At 33.7% G+C, this 14,069-nt stretch overlaps 1 long non-coding RNA gene across 1 annotated transcript in view; it reads right to left on the reverse strand.

Moving 5' to 3' along the window:
* Positions 1-335: 335 nt before the first annotated feature.
* Positions 336-14,069, reverse strand: part of LOC119471084 — a 41,678-nt gene continuing 27,944 nt past the window's right edge. Inside the window, exons 2-3 of the long non-coding RNA XR_005200078.1 lie at positions 4,598-4,690; positions 336-489 (exon numbers count right to left, since the gene is read on the reverse strand). This is a non-coding gene — a long non-coding RNA (uncharacterized LOC119471084). The remainder of the gene's footprint in view (positions 490-4,597; positions 4,691-14,069) is intronic.

Consider the following 14,069-nt stretch of genomic DNA (forward strand, 5'->3'; position numbering starts at 1 on the left):
TGAATTTGTGATCAGTGGTAGGTTCTCTATTGAGGGGCCCAAATACTATTAAAATACTACAGCTTTTTATTTATGTATTTATTTATTATTTTATTTTTATTTTTTTAAGACATGGTCTCACTTTGTTGCCTAGGCTGAAATGCGGTGGCACAATCACAGCTTATTGCAGCCTCAACCTCCTGGACTAACGTGATCCTCCCTCTTCAGCCTCCTAAGTCCCTGAACTACAGATGCAAACCACCACACACTGCTAATTTATGTACTTTTTGTAGAGATTCAGTTTTGCTTTGTTATCCAGGCTGGTCTCGAACTCCTGGGCTCAAGCAATTCTCCCACCTCAGTGCCCAAAAATGCTGGAACTGCAGGTGTAAGCCACTGCACCTGGCATGTGGCTCAGCTCTTGATGAGCTTCCAGGAGTTAGCAAAGTCTTCTGGAAACAGACAGATGAGTTCACCTGTGTCTGGTCTCAGGTGTGAACATGCAAAGGCCTGGATACATGAGACAGCACAAACAGTGTGAGGACTGGAAGAAGGTTTGCATTCATTATAGGGAAGGGAGGGACAGGAGAAAGAAATGAGGCTGAAGAAATGAGAAGAAAGAAATGAGGCTGAAGGAATGGGCAGGAGGCGGCGTATGTCTTCTTACCATGGAGACCATCAGCTTTGAACTGTTAAGAGTGACTTCTATATTGGTCTCTCCATTTTTAGCTTTCCTACTGGAATCTGCCTTACACACCACTGTTAAAACTTCCTAATGCACTACTTTGATAACTTAGCTCCTCAGTTTATGAATCATTAAGAGTTCATAATGCTTAGCTAAAACTACAAAATATTAAGTATTTTCTATGTCATACTTTCAGCTTCTTCTACCTCTTTCACCCTGCATATTTATGTACGTGTCATATATAATCCAAATGGCCTAGGGACTCAGTAAATTGCCTCAACCCTCCTAAAATTTTTCTGCTCAATCTGTTCTCCAGTCTCATGACAAATTCTGTACTGTTGTGGATCTCTACTGTAATCGTAATAATAATAAAAGTAATAATAATAGCTAGCATTGGCCACACCTAGAAGTTCATCTGCATTGCACTTCCTCTATGAACTCTTTCATAACTACTCTGTAAAAGGTGTGACAATGTTCTTTTCTTTGCTCACTTGTGAATAAATGGACTGAACATCTTCTGAATTTTTCACATTTTGCTTTGTGTTTAGTCACTTATGTTACACCTTAAACTCTAAAATATGGGGCTACAGCTTACTTATTTAAAAAATTTATTAAGGCATCCAATGTAAGTCGTTATATATAAAATGTTCAGTGGAAGTATACCATGACAATCAGTGCTGAAATATGGGCTGTCCAATCTCCTTTATCACACTACATTTATTGTATACATTTGAATTGATACTTTATGGGAAAAAGGTGAACTTAATAGTTCATGCAGAAGTCCGCAGAATGTGTGCATTTTGGTAGACAGAGATGTTTTCTACATTTTTGAAATAATAATTGGAATTTTTCTAGGGTTTTTTTCAGATGGCCTCTAGGAAAAGTAATTTTAAACAACAAGAAGAGACAAACATAGTACCAGTATGTGACCTTAAATAGACTTATCATTTAACAGATTTAAAAGTCTGCATGTATGTACATAATTTATAATATTATATATGTCTATGTGTATCTACGTCTGTGTCTACATCATGTAATTTATATCTATATCTTTAAAGAGTAAGATAAAATCCAGTAGAATTGCCTTAGAATTGCTCAGTAATCAAACATGATTGAATTTAACAAATAACTGGTCCCTCAAACACTGAAAGCCCATACCACCTTGTCAGTTAAGGTAACTTTTTATTATGCTGTGGAATGCGAAAGCCCTGGTGAGAACAAACACATTTCATTTCGTCAATGGAAGTATACCATGACAATCAGTGCTGAAATATGGGCTGTCCAACCTCCTTTATTGCACTACCTAAGTGGATTGAATCAGAAGGGAAATGGACTCTCCCAGGTCTAAATTGCAATAGGTAATTTTCAGACAAGCATGGAAGGATTTGTGCATCAGAACCTTGGTGTATTTGCAATGATAGGAAGGGATAATGTTTATTTACGCTGTGAGAATCACTGGTCATTTGGGAAAGCCACTAGACCCTTCTGCTCCTTCTCAAATGCATATTAGAGAAAAAAGTTCCTATACGCTTTCAGATTCTTCATTGTTTAAAACTTTCAGAGGCAGGATATTATATAGTTAAGAATACAGGAATGGGATGGAGAAGATGGGGAAAGAGGAGGACTTTAACAGACTTGAAAACATGTTTTAATTACCAAGAAGCTCCATCCCTCAGGAGACTTAGTTCAATCTGTCAGTAACAAATTGTATATGACGGCCAGAGGGATTTTTAAAAAATCAATCATCGCCACTATCTCACTCACCAGCCCAAATAAATCAACTATCTTACCGTATCTTTCCTATAATTAAATAGAAACGGCAGAGCATATCGCCTGGTCTCATGACCAACAATGGTAAATTATATAGTGATTTTAATAATTTATGTATATAATTGCATAACACATCATTTGTTTATATAATTATATAATACATTATTTATAATTATCTGTATACTATATAATGAATGTAAAATACTTGCGAATATATTAGATCAGACAAATTATGGAAGGGCAAAATGTTAATTACACTTGAGCATTGAGGAACAAAAAAGATTCATGGATTTAATGCAGAGCAAAATAACTTTAAAAGCCTTGATAGCATTAGCTATGACAATATCACAACAGCAAGTTGTTGAGCTAAGCTAGGACGTGTGTGATTTTCCATTTTCAGTTTTTCACCAAAATGACTCAAACAATGTAAGCAGGATTTTCATTTTTTAGTGAAGAAAATTGAAAGTTTTCTCATTCATAACTATGAAGCTCAGCAATTTTTATAAAAATGGTGGTGGTAAAAAATATTGGTACATCATTGAGCTATTTATCAACCAGTAGCAATGCCTAGAACCTGGTATAATAAAAGAAGCCCTGGTTTTGTATGTTTGTGGTGAAACTCAACAGGGCACAGCGATTATCACAAGCTCTGATACTGTGCACTTTGACATAATCTGCAGAAAGAATGGAAATTCTTACAAACTTGGCAGCCTGCATTTATTAGCTGCATACAGGGAGTAAATTGCCTTTCTGTGTTCAATATCCACATGGTAGATTATTGGGTATTAAGCCATTGGTAGCCTGCATAAACGCAGAAGACTAAGAGATTCCATGCAAGTCCACAGTTCTCTGGCCCTCTCTCACTTCTCTCACACTCTCTCTTTCATTGATTTTCATTCTTAGCTCTTCCAAATTAAATGTTTCTGGTACTGGCAAGAAAAAAATTACAATGATTATATTGTGCTCATTATATATATGTTCAAGCAAATGAATAAGTGATATATTTTTCTCTCAGCATTTTGAGAGTAGCAATCTATTTCTACAGATTCCTGTTAACTAGAGAGAATTCACTGAACAATTTCCTTTGCGGTCATTCATTTTAAATGTATTTATTTTAAGATTTTTACCTCTGTAGTTGCTTTTCTACTATTTAAATATAGTGTTCTTAGACTTATTTTTTCTTACCTAGTGATTTTATTTATGTAGCTAATAATATGACTTTTATCAATTCTGGAAAATATCCCAATATTACTTAAATGTTGCCTAATATTCATCTTATTTATTGACTCCCTCTGAAATTCAAATTCATGAATCTTATTATCTTACTATTTTATACACAACTTTATAACCATGGATAATTTCTCAAGGACCACTATTCTGAGTCATCAATGTACTATTCTACTGAGTTTAGTGTAAAGGGTTCCTTGGCTAGTGTGTTGAGTACATATTTTTGGAGTTCAAGAACTTAAGCGGGAGATGAGTAAGACACCCTCAGTGTAATCCAGAGGAGTTGGTAGTGGCATGAACACAAGGGAAGTAGTTACACTCTTCATAGATTTTGAAGGCAAAGCAGCATGATTTTCCAACAGATGTGGTGATACATAAGGGAAAGAAAGGTGTCAAGAATAATGTTTAAGTTTTGACTGGAACAACTATAAGAATGAAATTGCCATCGACTAAGCTGTGGAAGGGTCAAATTAAAGAAAAGGAATACTTAATGTAGGTGACGGGTGATGGAGGCAGCAAACCACCATGGCATATGTATACCTGTGTAACAATCCTGCAAGATCTGCACATGTACCCCACAACTTAAAGTATAATTTAAAAATGTATAAAAGAAAATGAGATTGGGAATCAAAGTCACCTGTTGAGTTTGAAAATCTTTTGGGCATTCAATTGGAGATATTAAGTAGGCAGGTAGATATATGAGTCTGACTGATGGAGAAAGGTTTTTGTCATTTGTCATTCTAAAATTGATAGGTGACTAAGCTCTTAGAACCAAGGTAGATAGTTCTGCATATAGCCAAGATGTTATAAAAAGGATTGAATATCAACAGCAACAAAAAGATGACAAGAAAAAACAATTTTTAAGGCACTAGGTATAAAAGCAATAAAAAACAACTTGGAGAAATGAAAACAAGGCAAACTCTAAATTTTTTCCACCTTAAAAGAGTTCCATGCCATGATTCAGGGAAGGGGACCCTCGATGACTGCTCAGCAGACTATCTGACTCAAGGTCTGGAGAGCACAGGGCACCTAGAATTCATAACAATAGAGTTCCAAATAAGAAAAGAAAGCAGCAAAAGAGGAAAATGGAAACAAATGGGAAAATACATGGTGAAGACAATACATGTAATCCTAACCTTTTCAATAATTACATTAGTTTTGAATGGTTTATGTACCCAGTTAAAAGGCCGAGACTGAAGATGGAATTAAAAAATAAGAGCCATCTATAATTTGCCCTTAAGAAATACTCTGTATATATAAAGGCATAAATTAATTAAAATTAAAACAATAACAATTATGAAAAAAAGAAAGAAAAGGCAAATGAAGCAAATAGAAAACAACCCGATAGATTATAGATTTTTAAGCCAAATAGATCATGCATAGGAAACCTACAAGATACCATCTCTGGACACAGACAGATGGAAAAACATTCCATGCTCATAGTTAGGAAGAATCAATGTTGTGAAAATGGTCATACCACCCAAAGTAATTTACAGATTCCATGCTATCCCCATCAAGCTACCAATGATCTTCTTCACGGAATTGGAAAAAAACACTTCAAACTTCATATGGAACCAAAAGAGAGCCTGCATAGTCAAGACAATCCTAAGCAAAAAGAACAAAGCGAGAGGCATCACGCTACCTGACTTCAAACTATACTACAAGTCTACGGTAATCAAAACAGCATGATACTGGTACCAAATCAGAGCTATAAATCAAGGGAACAAAACACAGGCCTCAGAGGTAATGCCACACATCTACAACCATCTGATCTTTGACAAACCTCACAAAAACAAGCAATGGGGAAAGGATTCCATGTTTAATAAATGGTGTTGGGAAAACTGGCTAGCCATGTGCAGAAAGCAGAAACTGGACCCCTTCCTGATATCTTACACTAAAATTAACTAAAGATTAATTAAAGACTTAAATATAAGACCTAACACCATAAAAACACTAGAAGAAAGCCTAGGCAAAACCATTCAGGACATAGGCATAGGCAAGGACTTCATGACTAAAACACCAAAACCATTGGCAACAAAAGCCAAAATAGACAAATGGACTCTAATTAAACTCCAGAGCTTCTGTACAGCCAAAGAAACAATCATTACAGTGAACTAGCAACCAACAGAATGGGAAAAAAATTTTGCAAGCTACCCATCAGAAAATGGCTAGAATTCAGAAAATTCCAGAATCTACAAAGAACTAAAACAGGTTTACAAGAAAAAAACAAATAACCCCATTCAAAAGTGGGTGAAGGATGTGAACAGACACTTTTCAAAAGAAGACATATATGAGGCCAGGAAACATGAAAAAATGCTCATCATCACTGGTCATTAGAGAAATGCAAATCAAAACCACATTGAGATACCACCTCATGCCAGTTAGAATAGCGATCATCAAAAAATATGGAGACAACAGATGCTGGAGAGGATGTGGAGAAACAGGAACACTTTTATACTGTTGGTGGGAGTGTAAATTAGTTCAACCATTGTGAAAGACAGTGTAGTGATTCCTCAAGGATCTAGAAATAGAAATTCCATTTGACCCAGCAATCCCATTACTGGGTATACATCCAAAGATTATAAATCGTTCTATTATAAAGACACAAGCACACGTGTGTTCATTGCAGCACTGCTTACAATAGCAAAGACCTGGAACCAACCCAAATGCCCATCAATGATAAACTGGACAAGGAAAATATGGCACAGATACACCATGCAATACTATGCAGCCATAAGAAACAATGAGTTCATGTCCTTTGTAGGGACATGGATGAATCTGAAAACCATCATTCTCAGCAAACTGATGCAAGAACAGCAAATCAAACACTGCATGTTCTCACTCATAAGTGGGTGTTGAACAATGAGAGTACATGGACACAGGGAGGGGAACACCACACACTGGGGTCTGTTGGGGGGGTTAAGGTGGGACAGCGGCGGGTGGAAAGGTTGGGGAGTGATAACATTGGGAGAAATGCCAGATATAGGTGACAGGGGGATGATTGCAGCAAACCATCTTGCCATATAAGTACCTATGCAATAACCCTGCATGATCTGCACATGTACCCTAGAACCTACAATAAAAAAAAACAAAGATGCCATCTCTAAAATCCCAGATAGAAAAAAGAAAAAAAAAGCAAGTGTGAAGGGAAATCTATCATACAGGCGTAAATATGGCCACACACACAAGTGCTGTAGTAGCTATATTAATATTATAAAATGTAGATTTTTGAACAAGGAATATGTTCACAAATAAAAAGTGATAATACACAATGTTAAAGAAATTTTAAAGAAAACATTAAAATACTAAATGGAAATGCACCCAAAATACAACTTCAAATATAAGTAGAAGAAACTGATAGATATGAAAAGAGGCATACAAAAGTTTACAATTATAAAGAGATGTTTGAATACTGTCATCTCATTGATTTAGAAAAAATAGTTGGAAAATTAACTTAATATATTATGCCTACAAGAAAATCTACAGATGGCATTAACCTATTAGTAAGAGGCTAAATGTTGTCTCCTTATGACTAGAGATGGAGGCCAGATGTTCCATCTCACCATTTCTATTCAATATCTTGATGGAAAACCTAGAAAAGATAATAAGGCAAGAAAATAGCTAAAACAGATGCAGACTGGCAAGGAAGAACACAGAAATCTTTGGTATTGTTATCTATATAGTATATCTATATATACTAAAAAATCCAGTAGGAATTTCTAGAACTGATAAGTGAATTTAGCAAGGTCATCAATAAAATGTCAATATCCAAGGTCAATAATGCTTTTATATGGAACTATGAACAATTTAGTTTTGAAATTTAAATGTACATATGTGCACATTAACATGGGGGAGAGAGAGAGAGAAGTTTAAGTCTAACAAAAATACGCCCAGGCTGTCTACACTGAAAGCTACAAAATACTGTTGAAAGAATTAAATAGATACCTAAATAAATGGAGAAGTGTACTACATTCATGGATTGGAAGACCCAATATTGTTAAGAGATCTACTCTACCCAATTTGATCTAGTGATATCACTACCCCAGTAAAACAATCTTACGTCTTTTTACATATGTTGATGAGCTGATTCTAAAATGTGTTCAAAAGGCAAATAAAATAGAATTGACAAAATACATCATCAAACAATTGACAGGTTCACAATGTTCAGTTTCAATAATTAATATAAAGCTACAGTAATCAAAACAAGATGATATTGACAAAATAATAGGCACATATAGGTAAATGGCTCACAATAGAAATTCCAGAAATAGACCTACAAAAATATATTCAGCTGTTATTGACTAATTGGCAAAGGCAATTGATCCGAAAAAAGCAGTCTTTTTAACAAATGATACTGAAAAAATTTGAACTTCCATTTACAATTAGTAAATAACCTAAATACATATTTCAGACCTGAAAATTAAATTGAAATTAGTCACATATCTGAATGCAAGACATAAAAATATAAAACTTTTGGAAGCATGTGAGGAAATCTCTCTGGCTTTGTGCTTGGCAATTAATTTTTATAAATAAACGAAAATTATGAAACATAAAAATTCAGGTTGATAAATTGGGCTTTATCAAAATAAAACATCCTGCTCTTCAAAAAACTAGTAGGAGTTTGAAAATAGAAATCCACTGGTTAAAGAAAATATTTGTGGACTATTTATCTGATAAAAGACTTAAATCCAGAATATATAAATAAATCTCAAAATTCAGCAATAAGAAAACAAGCAACTAAATTAATAAAAGAGCCAAAAGACATGCACATGCCAAATACGGAGAGCAAAACTTGTTTCACATTGTCCATCATTATGAAAAGTATATGTTTTTAATAGCAGTGCTTGAGCTGCAGCCAGCCTTCTGTAATAATTGCTATTTTGGACCTTATTTAAATTTATATTTGTCTTTGGTCAGTTACTGTATAATAGATAAGGAGATACTCAGGTGAAGTATATGTGTCCTTCAAAATGCAAATAGTTTCATAAGACATTGTGATTATTTCTTATTAATGGGGCTTAGTGGCCAAGTATCTCCAAGTATCGAAGTCATTTTTGAGCTACTGAATTTCTTGAGTAGGGAAAGCCACATCTACCTTGGTAGAGCCATCAATGAAAGTACTTTGCTCAAGTCATTCAACATTTAGTCTTCAGAATCCACCAGATTCTCAATGCAATCTGATGCATATGAGTACTTGCATCATTGATTTTTTCAATAAAGCCAAATTTTCTTTTGACCTCCATAATTTGATACTGCTTAAATTTACTGTTAGAATGAGTTTGGACAATTCTAAATGTATCCATTTAAATAACCAATTGAAATTGGGTAGAGAATAAATTTACCTGACATTTGAGCCTGTTCATCACATCTATTAATTTCAATTATGCATTCAGCTATAGTTAAAGGTACTATAAAATATTTTTTAAAACAAACAGAAAAAACCTTCCTGCTTTCTAATTAGTCTCAGCAAAACCCTAATAACTTCTACCACAGACTCATTCCACCTTTCATATCGCAGCCCTCTGATACTGCCCTTGTGCTTTTACGCAAGGATGGGATTACAGCCAAGAGCCACCACACCTAGCCACAACATTTTGTTTATCCATTTATCTGTCAATGGATACCTGTGTCATTTCCACCATTTGGCCACTGTGAATAATGCTACTATGAACATAGGTACACACCTACCAATCTGAGTTCTTGTTTTCACTTCTTTAGAAACCATAATCAATTATTTGTCCAAATACTTTTTTCACCACCATCAGTCCACTCAACTTCAGTTGCAGCATTTGAACTTGGATTCCTTCTGGAGGCCAAACATGGCATCCTAGTCCTCATATCTGCCTCTTTTCTTCTACCACTTTAACAGATGAGAAAACTCAGGACACCACTCTGTGTGCTTTAATTTCCTTCAACAGAATGGATTTACATTCATCGAAACTGAGATAAATAGCATTTTCTTTGGTGAGGTGGTTTCCCAAATAATAGTGAATATTGATTTCCTTCCAATCAGCAATGGCGTACCACCATAGCATTTTCTGAAGTGTTGCTCATTGCTTCTATTTTTCTTTCTTTCTTTTTTTTTCTTTCATTATCAGTCACCTGAACAATTCCTCCTGGCTTAGGTGTTTGTGTTTCTTTTTCCCTTATTATCTCTCTTTTCTGCTAGACATTCACATTCTTTTGAATATCTTCAACATTATTTTTTTTTTCCAACATTAAAGCCCATGCTTGATAGCTACATAGCAAGTTGGTCTGGTCCCCTGTACGGTCTCTTGTCATACCAACAAGTGATTTCCAGTATGGGCCCATGCAAGAGCCTCCTGTTTCAAAGTTTCTACCATTTGGGTCTAAAACATATTATTTGAGGTGGCCCAGTAGCCAACCACTTTGGAGGAGTGTTCCATTTTTCCAAAGGTAAGGGGGTTAGCAATAGTCTTTCTCAACTTAAAGTGATCATAGTGTACCTTCACTAATTTCTGAAAATAGCAACTCAATTACCTGTAAATTCTGGGTAGTTGGGTGCTGACTACCTCCAGCAAGTAAGAACAGGTACTTAGCCCTTCCATTAAATTATATTTTCATTAAATTATTAACCCTAATTTCTTAGCTGAATAGTCCAAGATAGGGAAGATTCACTGGGAGGTAACTGAATCTCCAGTTCAGCTGCATCTTTTCAATACCAGTTACTGATTATTGCTCAGTACACAAAAGCTTTAAAAATGAGGTTATGTTACATGGTTGGTACCTAGTAATATTAAATAGAATATATTTACTCTTGGCTTAAATACTGACCCATAAATTTCCTTAGTTAGTATTGCAAGAAAAATTTAACCAAAGTCAAATAGTCAAATGATCCAGCATATCTAAAGCTAGAGAAAAGGACTGACCTCTTGTAGAAGTCAAAAAAGATTTGTAATCCTTTTCTAGGAAAATCTATCACTTTATGAATCATTTTCTTCCAGGAAAAACTATCACTGCCTTCATTTGAAATTGAACTGGAAGTCATAGCTAATGTAGTAAGACATGGAAAGGATCATATTCAATGATTGAAATTTAAAAAGTAAATTTTTTAATGTTAAGTAGACTATTAATTCAATGATATATTGAATTAATATTTATTGATTTTCATGTGATAATAATCCTATTATTAATTTGAATTTAATTAAATTTCTAACAAGAATCCCCCTAAGAAACTATAGTCATATTATTAGAATAAACAAGGAAACAGTAAGTCTTTTGAATAGAAAATAAATATGCAATATCAACTACATTATATTTCAGTCTTTGACATCAAAGACATCATAAGAAATGAAAAAGGAAAGCCAAGACCTGGGAGAAAAAGTGTTACAATAAAGAAAATTGTGAGGCTTAATAGCCAGACTACATTAAGAATTCCTAATCGTAACAAGAAAAATCATAACACAAATAGAAAAAATGTAAAAAACAATTTACAGGAGAAATAAATAAAAAGCCAGTTAAATATAAAGTGTCAATCTCTAATTCCTAATTAAAATTACATTGAAATACCATTTTGGGCTCTTGAAAATGACAAAATTATAATGCCTTACATTATCACTGTTCTTGAGAATAAAAACCAGGAAATTAGCACATGCTTGATGAGATTTCAAATTAATAATGCAATTTGTCAATAGTAAGTAAAGAATATAACAACCTATTGACTTGTAATCTACACGTGTATCATAATTAAATTTTAATCATATACTGTATATAAGAAGTCATGACAAAAATACAATTTTGTCATACTTTTATAATGAAATATTGGAAACTATCTAATGTCTACCATAAAGATATTTGAATAAATACATTATAACACACAAAACACATAAAATGGATGATATTCAACTACCTATGTCAATGGAGATTAACTTAAAAATATAACATTTAAATCCTAAATCAAGTCAAAGGTATTTATTTAAAGAATAATAATATTTTCATATGGTTTTAAAATGATAAAAATACTATTACATTTCGGAATGTATATTTATAAAGTAAATGTGTAAAGTTTGTGCTAAAATAATAAATGTCAAATTTATGAGAGCAGTTACTACTTATAATATTAAAGATATTAACTACATTAGAAACTAGTGCATATGGGCTTCAATTATTATATTTCATTAAAAAATGTATAAAATAAATATGCAAATATGATGATCTGTCAAAATTTTAAAAATCTGGAGAATGATATTATTTCCTAAACTTTTTTTATGGTTTGAATATTTCATAATTTCAATTGGCAATTTTTTTTTACTTTTATATGATAAAGTACACATTACTTACTCCACTCTTTAGAGAATTCTATAATTCATGCCTTATTTTTGAAATCATTTTGTATTTGATTTCTCAGTAATTAATCTGATTTGGAAAACTTTAAAATAGCTCCATTTCAAGACAATGGAGAAGTAGTAAGTTACATAACAAGTATAGTTATGGTTGTAATAATTATTAAAATTAATCTGATTTTATTTAATCACTTGGTTAGTAGAAGTTTTTAAAATATTTTACTTAAACTCTAAAAACCCAGTTTTGAAAATGGCATACAATTTAGTCTTTGTCAAATAAAATTAAAAAAAATAACTCCTTCCCTATATTAATATTATTAAGCAAATATTAAGCAAAGCTTCTTGGAGGAAAATGATTAGATGATCTCATGTTGTTTGGTTTGTTTTTCTGTGAAACATCATAAAAATCTTTGTCAATCATTTTAATAAATATGGTACAAAGCATTAATAATAAAATATGCAGATATGCAATTAAATTAGGTCTTCACTTCAAAAATATACAAACATATTTAAGAAAGAGATTTAGATAATAGTCCAATGTATCTGAAGTGTGTATTAAAACTTTTGTAACTCAGAAAAAAAGTCGCACTTTTATACTTCTTGGCAGACATACCTTGATACACTTCAATGATACAATTGAAATAAAATAAAGACAATTTATAAATACTGATATTTAAGATAACCTGTGAGGTTAGAAAAGCAGCAGTTTGCCTCCCGTGGAGTCCTGCTAAGATGAGGACTGATAATTAATGAAGAAGGAGCCCCAGGCAGGGGAGAACAGTTGTTCTGAGCAACTGCTAATGGCAAACAATCCACTGGCACAACATCATGTTCCTAAACACCTCCTTCTACATGCAGCCTCTCCAGCATGATCTGATAAAATTTCCCTCCAGCGGCTGCATCTTTGCAGAAAGCTCTCTCTCCCTGAGCTTCCCATTGCACCCTTGCAAGGGATCTTCGTACTTTCTCTGATAAATCTGCCTTTCTTCCCCCATAACTATCTTGGTAAATTCCTCTACCACCTGCGGACACTGGCCCCAGCCAGTTGCACCCATGACACATGGCACTATATTTTTGACTGTGGTTTCATACATAGCAGAAATGTAAATAAGTTAACATTTGTTAAACTATATCAGATATTTAAATATTTATAGATTTGATATTCAATAAATAGTCTATGTTTACCAGACAATCTGTACTATTTGTCTTTGACATGAGAGTACCTGAATATCCTTTTGGTAAATATCGGTAAATTCATACTTAGAGTCCCGCTTTCACACTTCCTTGCCCCATTTGCTATATTTCAAGAAAAAATGTTGGTTATTATTTAGTGACATTTCAGCAAGGAACACAAAACTTTGGATTTTTCCATTAGTGTAATTTTACACTGTTGGTAGGAGTGTAAATTAGTTCAACCATTGTGAAAGACAACGTGGTGATGCCTCAAGGATCTAGAACCAGAAATACCATTTGACCCAGAAATCCCATTACTGGGTATATACCCAAAGGATTATAAATCATTCTACAAAAACAACATATGCTCACATATACTTACTGCAGCACTATTCACAACAGTAAAGATGTGGAACCAACCCAAATTCCCATCAATGGTAGATTGTGGCACATATACACCATGAAATATTATGCAGCCATAAAAAATAGATTTCATGTCCTTTGCAGGGATATGGATAAAGCTGGAAACCATCATTCTCAGCAAAGTAACACAGGAACAGAAAACCAAACACCACATGTTCTCTCTCATAAGTGGGAAATGAACAAGGGAGCATATGATACAGGGAGGGGAACATCACACACGGGAGCCTATCTGTGAGCGGAGAACAAGGGGAGGGAGAGCATTAGGACAAATACCTAATGTAGATGATGGGCTGATGGGTGCAGCAAAACATCATGCATATTTAGACCTATGTAACAAATCTGCACGTTCTGCAGATGTATCCCAGAACTTAAAGTATTAAAAATAAAAAAAATAAAAAAGCCTTTCTCACAATTGGATGCTACACAAATTCTTATGTCTTTAGCAAAAAATATGTCACAGTAATAAGAAATACTATACTTCAATTAAAAGTAAATATATTCTATGCCAC

This window comes from Cebus imitator, unplaced genomic scaffold (genome assembly GCF_001604975.1).
Source record: "Cebus imitator isolate Cc_AM_T3 unplaced genomic scaffold, Cebus_imitator-1.0 Scaffold49, whole genome shotgun sequence".
In the NCBI taxonomy this organism is placed as follows: domain Eukaryota; kingdom Metazoa; phylum Chordata; class Mammalia; order Primates; family Cebidae; genus Cebus; species Cebus imitator.